The following is a 9,030-nucleotide window of genomic DNA, read 5'->3' as shown; positions in this document are numbered from 1 at the left end:
AAAGGGTACATCTGTGACACAGGTGCAGTGTGAAGAGTACAGCTTTGACACAGGTGCAGTGTGAAAGGGTACATCTGTGACACAGGTGCAGTGTGAAAGGGTTCAGCTGTGACACAGGTGCAGTGTGAAGAGCACAGCTGTGACACAGGTGCAGTGTGAAAGGGTACATCTGTGACATAGATGCAGTGTGAAAGGGTACATCTGTGACACAGGTGCAGTGTGAAAGGGTACAGCTGTGACACAGGTGCAGTGTGAAAGGGTTCAGCTGTGACACAGGTGCAGTGTGAAGAGCACAGCTGTGACAGGTGCAGTGTGAAAGGGTACATCTGTGACACAGGTGCAGTGTGAAAGGGTACATCTGTGACAGGTGCAGTGTGAAAGGGTACAGCTGTGACACAGGTGCAGTGTGAAAGGGTACAGCTTTGACACTGGTGCAGTGTGAAAGGGTAAATCTGTGACACAGGTGCAGTGTGAAAGGGTACAGCTGTGACACAGGTGCAGTGTGAAAGGGTACATCTGTGACACAGGTGCAGTGTGAAAGGGTACATCTGTGACACAGGTGCAGTGTGAAAGGGTACATCTGTGACACAGGTGCAGTGTGAAAGGGTACAGCTGTGACACAGGTGCAGTGTGAAAGGGTACATCTGTGACATAGATGCAGTGTGAAAGGGTACATCTGTGACACAGGTGCAGTGTGAAAGGGTACAGCTGTGACACAGGTGCAGTGTGAAAGGGTACATCTGTGACACAGGTGCAGTGTGAAAGGGTACATCTGTGACACAGGTGCAGTGTGAAAGGGTACAGCTGTGACACAGGTGCAGTGTGAAAGGGTACAGCTGTGACACAGGTGCAGTGTGAAAGGGTACAGCTGTGACATAGATGCAATGTGAAAGGGTACATCTGTGACACAGGTGCAGTGTGAAAGGGTACAGCTGTGACACAGGTGCAGTGTGAAAGGGTACATCTGTGACACAGGTGCAGTGTGAAAGGGTACATCTGTGACACAGGTGCAGTGTGAAAGGGTACAGCTGTGACACAGGTGCAGTGTGAAAGGGTACAGCTTTGACACTGGTGCAGTGTGAAAGGGTACATCTGTGACAGATGCAGTGTGAAAGGGTTCAGCTGTGACACAGGTGCAGTGTGAAAGGGTACATCTGTGACACAGGTGCAGTGTGAAGAGTACAGCTTTGACACAGGTGCAGTGTGAAAGGGTACATCTGTGACACAGATGCAGTGTGAAAGGGTACATCTGTGACACAGGTGCAGTGTGAAAGGGTACAGCTGTGACACAGGTGCAGTGTGAAAGGGTACATCTGTGACACAGGTGCAGTGTGAAAGGGTACATCTGTGACACAGGTGCAGTGTGAAAGGGTACAGCTGTGACACAGGTGCAGTGTGAAAGGGTACAGCTGTGACACAGGTGCAGTGTGAAAGGGTACAGCTGTGACACAGATGCAGTGTGAAAGGGTACATCTGTGACACAGGTGCAGTGTGAAAGGGTACAGCTGTGACACAGGTGCAGTGTCAAGAGTACAGCTGTGACACAGGTGCAGTGTGAAAGGGTACAGCTTTGACACAGGTGCAGTGTGAAAGGGTACATCTGTGACATAGATGCAGTATGAAAGGGTTCAGCTGTGACACAGGTGCAGTGTGAAAGGGTACATCTGTGACACAGGTGCAGTGTGAAGAGTATAGCTTTGACACAGGTGCAGTGTGAAAGGGTACATCTGTGACATAGATGCAGTGTGAAAGGGTTCAGCTGTGACACAGGTGCAGTGTGAAAGGGTGCAGCTGTGACATAGGTGCAGTGTGGAGTACAGCTTTGACACAGGTGCAGTGTGAAAGGGTACATCTGTGACATAGATGCAGTGTGAAAGGGTACAGCTGTGACACAGGTGCAGTGTGAATGGTTCAGCTGTGACACAGGTGCAGTGTGAAGAGCACAGCTGTGACACAGGTGCAGTGTGAAAGGGTACATCTGTGACACAGGTGCAGTGTGAAAGGGTACATCTGTGACACAGGTGCAGTGTGAAAGGGTACATCTGTGACATAGATGCAGTGTGAAAGGGTACATCTGTGACACAGGTGCAGTGTGAAAGGGTACAGCTGTGACACAGGTGCAGTGTGAAAGGGTTCAGCTGTGACACAGGTGCAGTGTGAAGAGCACAGCTGTGACAGGTGCAGTGTGAAAGGGTACATCTGTGACACAGGTGCAGTGTGAAAGGGTACATCTGTGACAGGTGCAGTGTGAAAGGGTACAGCTGTGACACAGGTGCAGTGTGAAAGGGTACAGCTTTGACACTGGTGCAGTGTGAAAGGGTAAATCTGTGACACAGGTGCAGTGTGAAAGGGTACAGCTGTGACACAGGTGCAGTGTGAAAGGGTACATCTGTGACACAGGTGCAGTGTGAAAGGGTACATCTGTGACACAGGTGCAGTGTGAAAGGGTACATCTGTGACACAGGTGCAGTGTGAAAGGGTACAGCTGTGACACAGGTGCAGTGTGAAAGGGTACATCTGTGACATAGATGCAGTGTGAAAGGGTACATCTGTGACACAGGTGCAGTGTGAAAGGGTACAGCTGTGACACAGGTGCAGTGTGAAAGGGTACATCTGTGACACAGGTGCAGTGTGAAAGGGTACATCTGTGACACAGGTGCAGTGTGAAAGGGTACAGCTGTGACACAGGTGCAGTGTGAAAGGGTACAGCTGTGACACAGGTGCAGTGTGAAAGGGTACAGCTGTGACATAGATGCAGTGTGAAAGGGTACATCTGTGACACAGGTGCAGTGTGAAAGGGTACAGCTGTGACACAGGTGCAGTGTGAAAGGGTACATCTGTGACACAGGTGCAGTGTGAAAGGGTACATCTGTGACACAGGTGCAGTGTGAAAGGGTACAGCTATGACACAGGTGCAGTGTGAAAGGGTACAGCTTTGACACTGGTGCAGTGTGAAAGGGTACATCTGTGACAGATGCAGTGTGAAAGGGTTCAGCTGTGACACAGGTGCAGTGTGAAAGGGTACATCTGTGACACAGGTGCAGTGTGAAGAGTACAGCTTTGACACAGGTGCAGTGTGAAAGGGTACATCTGTGACACAGATGCAGTGTGAAAGGGTACATCTGTGACACAGGTGCAGTGTGAAAGGGTACAGCTGTGACACAGGTGCAGTGTGAAAGGGTACATCTGTGACACAGGTGCAGTGTGAAAGGGTACATCTGTGACACAGGTGCAGTGTGAAAGGGTACAGCTGTGACACAGGTGCAGTGTGAAAGGGTACAGCTGTGACACAGGTGCAGTGTGAAAGGGTACAGCTGTGACACAGATGCAGTGTGAAAGGGTACATCTGTGACACAGGTGCAGTGTGAAAGGGTACAGCTGTGACACAGGTGCAGTGTCAAGAGTACAGCTGTGACACAGGTGCAGTGTGAAAGGGTACAGCTTTGACACAGGTGCAGTGTGAAAGGGTACATCTGTGACATAGATGCAGTATGAAAGGGTTCAGCTGTGACACAGGTGCAGTGTGAAAGGGTACATCTGTGACACAGGTGCAGTGTGAAGAGTATAGCTTTGACACAGGTGCAGTGTGAAAGGGTACATCTGTGACATAGATGCAGTGTGAAAGGGTTCAGCTGTGACACAGGTGCAGTGTGAAAGGGTGCAGCTGTGACATAGGTGCAGTGTGGAGTACAGCTTTGACACAGGTGCAGTGTGAAAGGGTACATCTGTGACATAGATGCAGTGTGAAAGGGTACAGCTGTGACACAGGTGCAGTGTGAATGGTTCAGCTGTGACACAGGTGCAGTGTGAAGAGCACAGCTGTGACACAGGTGCAGTGTGAAAGGGTACATCTGTGACACAGGAGCAGTGTGAAAGGGTACAGCTGTGTCACAGGTGCAGTGTGAAAGGGTACATCTGTGACACAGGTGCAGTGTGAAAGGGTACAGCTGTGACACAGGTGCAGTGTGAAAGGGTACAGCTGTGACACAGGTGCAGTGTGAAAGGGTACAGCTGTGACACAGATGCAGTGTGAAAGGGTACATCTGTGACACAGGTGCAGTGTGAAAGGGTACAGCTGTGACATAGGTGCAGTGTCAAGAGTACAGCTGTGACACAGGTGCAGTGTGAAAGGGTACAGCTTTGACACAGGTGCAGTGTGAAAGGGTACATCTGTGACATAGATTCAGTATGAAAGGGTTCAGCTGTGACACAGGTGCAGTGTGAAAGGGTACATCTGTGACACAGGTGCAGTGTGAAGAGTATAGCTTTGACACAGGTGCAGTGTGAAAGGGTACATCTGTGACATAGATGCAGTGTGAAAGGGTTCAGCTGTGACACAGGTGCAGTGTGAAAGGGTACAGCTGTGACACAGGTGCAGTGTGGAGTACAGCTTTGACACAGGTGCAGTGTGAAAGGGTACATCTGTGACATAGATGCAGTGTGAAAGGGTACATCTGTGACACAGGTGCAGTGTGAAAGGGTACAGCTGTGACACAGGTGCAGTGTGATAGGGTACAGCTGTGACACAGGTGCAGTGTGAAAGGGTACAGCTGTGACACAGGTGCAGTGTGAAAGGGTACAGCTTTGACACTGGTGCAGTGTGAAAGGGTACATCTGTGACAGATGCAGTGTGAAAGGGTTCAGCTGTGACACAGGTGCAGTGTGAAAGGGTACATCTGTGACACAGGTGCAGTGTGAAGAGTACAGCTTTGACACAGGTGCAGTGTGAAAGGGTTCAGCTGTGACACAGGTGCAGTGTGAAAGGGTACAGCTGTGACACAGGTGCAGTGTGAAAGGGTACATCTGTGACACAGGTGCAGTGTGAAAGGGAACATCTGTGACACAGGTGCAGTGTGAAAGGGTACAGCTGTGACACAGGTGCAGTGTGAAAGGGTACAGCTGTGACACAGGTGCAGTGTGAAAGGGTACAGCTGTGACACAGATGCAGTGTGAAAGGGTACAGCTGTGACACAGGTGCAGTGTGAAAGGGTACAGCTGTGACACAGGTGCAGTGTGAAAGGGTACAGCTGTGAAACAGGTGCAGTGTGAAAGGGTACATCTGTGACACAGGTGCAGTGTGAAAGGGTACATCTGTGACACAGGTGCAGTGTGAAAGGGTACAGCTGTGACACAGGTGCAGTGTGAAAGGGTACATCTGTGACACAGGTGCAGTGTGAAAGGGTACATCTGTGACACAGGTGCAGTGTGAAAGGGTACAGCTGTGACACAGGTGCAGTGTGAAAGGGTACAGCTGTGACACAGGTACAGTGTGAAAGGATACATCTGTGACACAGGTGCAGTGTGAAGAGTATAGCTTTGACACAGGTGCAGTGTGAAAGGGTACATCTGTGACATAGATGCAGTGTGAAAGGGTTCAGCAGTGACACAGGTGCAGTGTGAAAGGGTGCAGCTGTGACACAGGTGCAGTGTGGAGTACAGCTTTGACACAGGTGCAGTGTGAAAGGGTACATCTGTGACATAGATGCAGTGTGAAAGGGTACATCTGTGACACAGGTGCAGTGTGAAAGGGTACAGCTGTGACACAGGTGCAGTGTGAAAGGGTTCAGCTGTGACACAGGTGCAGTGTGAAAGGGTTCAGCTGTGACACAGGTGCAGTGTGAAGAGCACAGCTGTGACACAGGTGCAGTGTGAAAGGGTACATCTGTGACACAGGTGCAGTGTGAAAGGGTACAGCTGTGACACAGGTGCAGTGTGAAAGGGTACAGCTTTGACACTGGTGCAGTGTGAAAGGGTACATCTGTGACACAGGTGCAGTGTGAAAGGGTACAGCTGTGACACAGGTGCAGTGTGAAAGGGTACAGCTGTGACACAGGTGCAGTGTGAAAGGGTACATCTGTGACACAGGTGCAGTGTGAAAGGGTACAGCTGTGACACAGGTGCAGTGTGAAAGGGTACAGCTTTGACACTGGTGCAGTGTGAAAGGGTACATCTGTGACACAGGTGCAGTGTGAAAGGGTACAGCTGTGACACAGGTGCAGTGTGAAAGGGTACATCTGTGACACAGGTGCAGTGTGAAAGGGTACAGCTGTGACACAGGTGCAGTGTGAAAGGGTACAGCTTTGACACTGGTGCAGTGTAAAAGGGTACATCTGTGACAGATGCAGTGTGAAAGGGTTCAGCTGTGACACAGGTGCAGTGTGAAAGGGTATATCTGTGACACAGGTGCAGTGTGAAGAGTACAGCTTTGACACAGGTGCAGTGTGAAAGGGTTCAGCTGTGACACAGGTGCAGTGTGAAAAGGTACAGCTGTGACACAGGTGCAGTGTGAAAGGGTACAGCTTTGACACAGGTGCAGTGTGAAAGGGTACATCTGTGACATAGATGCAGTATGAAAGGGTTCAGCTGTGACACAGGTGCAGTGTGAAAGGGTACATCTGTGACACAGGTGCAGTGTGAAGAGTATAGCTTTGACACAGGTGCAGTGTGAAAGGGTACATCTGTGACATAGATGCAGTGTGAAAGGGTTCAGCTGTGACACAGGTGCAATGTGAAAGGGTGCAGCTGTGACACAGGTGCAGTGTGGAGTACAGCTTTGACACAGGTGCAGTGTGAAAGGGTACATCTGTGACATAGATGCAGTGTGAAAGGGTACATCTGTGACACAGGTGCAGTGTGAAAGGGTACAGCTGTGACACAGGTGCAGTGTGAAAGGGTTCAGCTGTGACACAGGTGCAGTGTGAAGAGCACAGCTGTGACACAGGTGCAGTGTGAAAGGGTACGTCTGTGACACAGGTGCAGTGTGAAAGGGTACATCTGTGACACAGGTGCAGTATGAAAGGGTACAGCTGTGACACAGGTGCAGTGTGAAAGGGTACAGCTTTGACACTGGTGCAGTGTGAAAGGGTACATCTGTGACACAGGTGCAGTGTGAAAGGGTACAGCTGTGACACAGGTGCAGTGTGAAAGGGTACATCTGTGACACAGGTGCAGTGTGAAAGGGTACAGCTGTGACACAGGTGCTGTGTGAAAGGGTACAGCTTTGACACTGGTGCAGTGTGAAAGGGTACATCTGTGACACAGGTGCAGTGTGAAAGGGTACAGCTGTGACACAGGTGCAGTGTGAAAGGTTACATCTGTGACACAGGTGCAGTGTGAAAGGGTACATCTGTGACACAGGTGCAGTGTGAAAGGGTACAGCTGTGACACAGGTGCAGTGTGAAAGGGTACAGCTTTGACACTGGTGCAGTGTGAAAGGGTACATCTGTGACACAGGTGCAGTGTGAAAGGGTACAGCTGTGACACAGGTGCAGTGTGAAAGGGTACAGCTGTGACACAGGTGCAGTGTGGAGTACAGCTTTGACACAGGTGCAGTGTGAAAGGGTACATCTGTGACATAGATGCAGTGTGAAAGGGTACATCTGTGACACAAGTGCAGTGTGAAAGGGTACAGCTGTGACACAGGTGCAGTGTGAAAGGGTTCAGCTGTGACACAGGTGCAGTGTGAAGAGCACAGCTGTGACACAGGTGCAGTGTGAAAGGGTACATCTGTGACACAGGTGCAGTGTGAAAGGGTACAGCTGTGACACAGGTGCAGTGTGAAAGGGTACAGCTTTGACACTGGTGCAGTGTGAAAGGGTACATCTGTGACACAGGTGCAGTGTGAAAGGGTACAGCTGTGACACAGGTGCAGTGTGAAAGGGTACAGCTGTGACACAGGTGCAGTGTGAAAGGGTACATCTGTGACACAGGTGCAGTGTGAAAGGGTACAGCTGTGACACAGGTGCAGTGTGAAAGGGTACAGCTTTGACACTGGTGCAGTGTGAAAGGGTACATCTGTGACACAGGTGCAGTGTGAAAGGGTACAGCTGTGACACAGGTGCAGTGTGAAAGGGTACAGCTGTGACACAGGTGCAGTGTGAAAGGGTACATCTGTGACACAGGTGCAGTGTGAAAGGGTACAGCTGTGACACAGGTGCAGTGTGAAAGGGTACAGCTTTGACACTGGTGCAGTGTGAAAGGGTACATCTGTGACAGATGCAGTGTGAAAGGGTTCAGCTGTGACACAGGTGCAGTGTGAAAGGGTATATCTGTGACACAGGTGCAGTGTGAAGAGTACAGCTTTGACACAGGTGCAGTGTGAAAGGGTTCAGCTGTGACACAGGTGCAGTGTGAAAGGGTACAGCTGTGACACAGGTGCAGTGTGAAAGGGTACAGCTTTGACACAGGTGCAGTGTGAAAGGGTACATCTGTGACATAGATGCAGTATGAAAGGGTTCAGCTGTGACACAGGTGCAGTGTGAAAGGGTACATCTGTGACACAGGTGCAGTGTGAAGAGTATAGCTTTGACACAGGTGCAGTGTGAAAGGGTACATCTGTGACATAGATGCAGTGTGAAAGGGTTCAGCTGTGACACAGGTGCAGTGTGAAAGGGTGCAGCTGTGACACAGGTGCAGTGTGGAGTACAGCTTTGACACAGGTGCAGTGTGAAAGGGTACATCTGTGACATAGATGCAGTGTGAAAGGGTACATCTGTGACACAGGTGCAGTGTGAAAGGGTACAGCTGTGACACAGGTGCAGTGTGAAATGGTTCAGCTGTGACACAGGTGCAGTGTGAAGAGCACAGCTGTGACACAGGTGCAGTGTGAAAGGGTACGTCTGTGACACAGGTGCAGTGTGAAAGGGTACATCTGTGACACAGGTGCAGTGTGAAAGGGTACAGCTGTGACACAGGTGCAGTGTGAAAGGGTACAGCTTTGACACTGGTGCAGTGTGAAAGGGTACATCTGTGACACAGGTGCAGTGTGAAAGGGTACAGCTGTGACACAGGTGCAGTGTGAAAGGGTACATCTGTGACACAGGTGCAGTGTGAAAGGGTACAGCTGTGACACAGGTGCTGTGTGAAAGGGTACAGCTTTGACACTGGTGCAGTGTGAAAGGGTACATCTGTGACACAGGTGCAGTGTGAAAGGGTACAGCTGTGACACAGGTGCAGTGTGAAAGCGTACATCTGTGACACAGGTGCAGTGTGAAAGGGTACATCTGTGACACAGGTGCAGTGTGAAAGGGT

This window comes from Taudactylus pleione, unplaced genomic scaffold (genome assembly GCF_031769625.1).
Source record: "Taudactylus pleione unplaced genomic scaffold, aTauple2 ptg000113l, whole genome shotgun sequence".
In the NCBI taxonomy this organism is placed as follows: Eukaryota; Metazoa; Chordata; class Amphibia; order Anura; family Myobatrachidae; genus Taudactylus; species Taudactylus pleione.
This window is presented reverse-complemented; position numbering follows the sequence as displayed.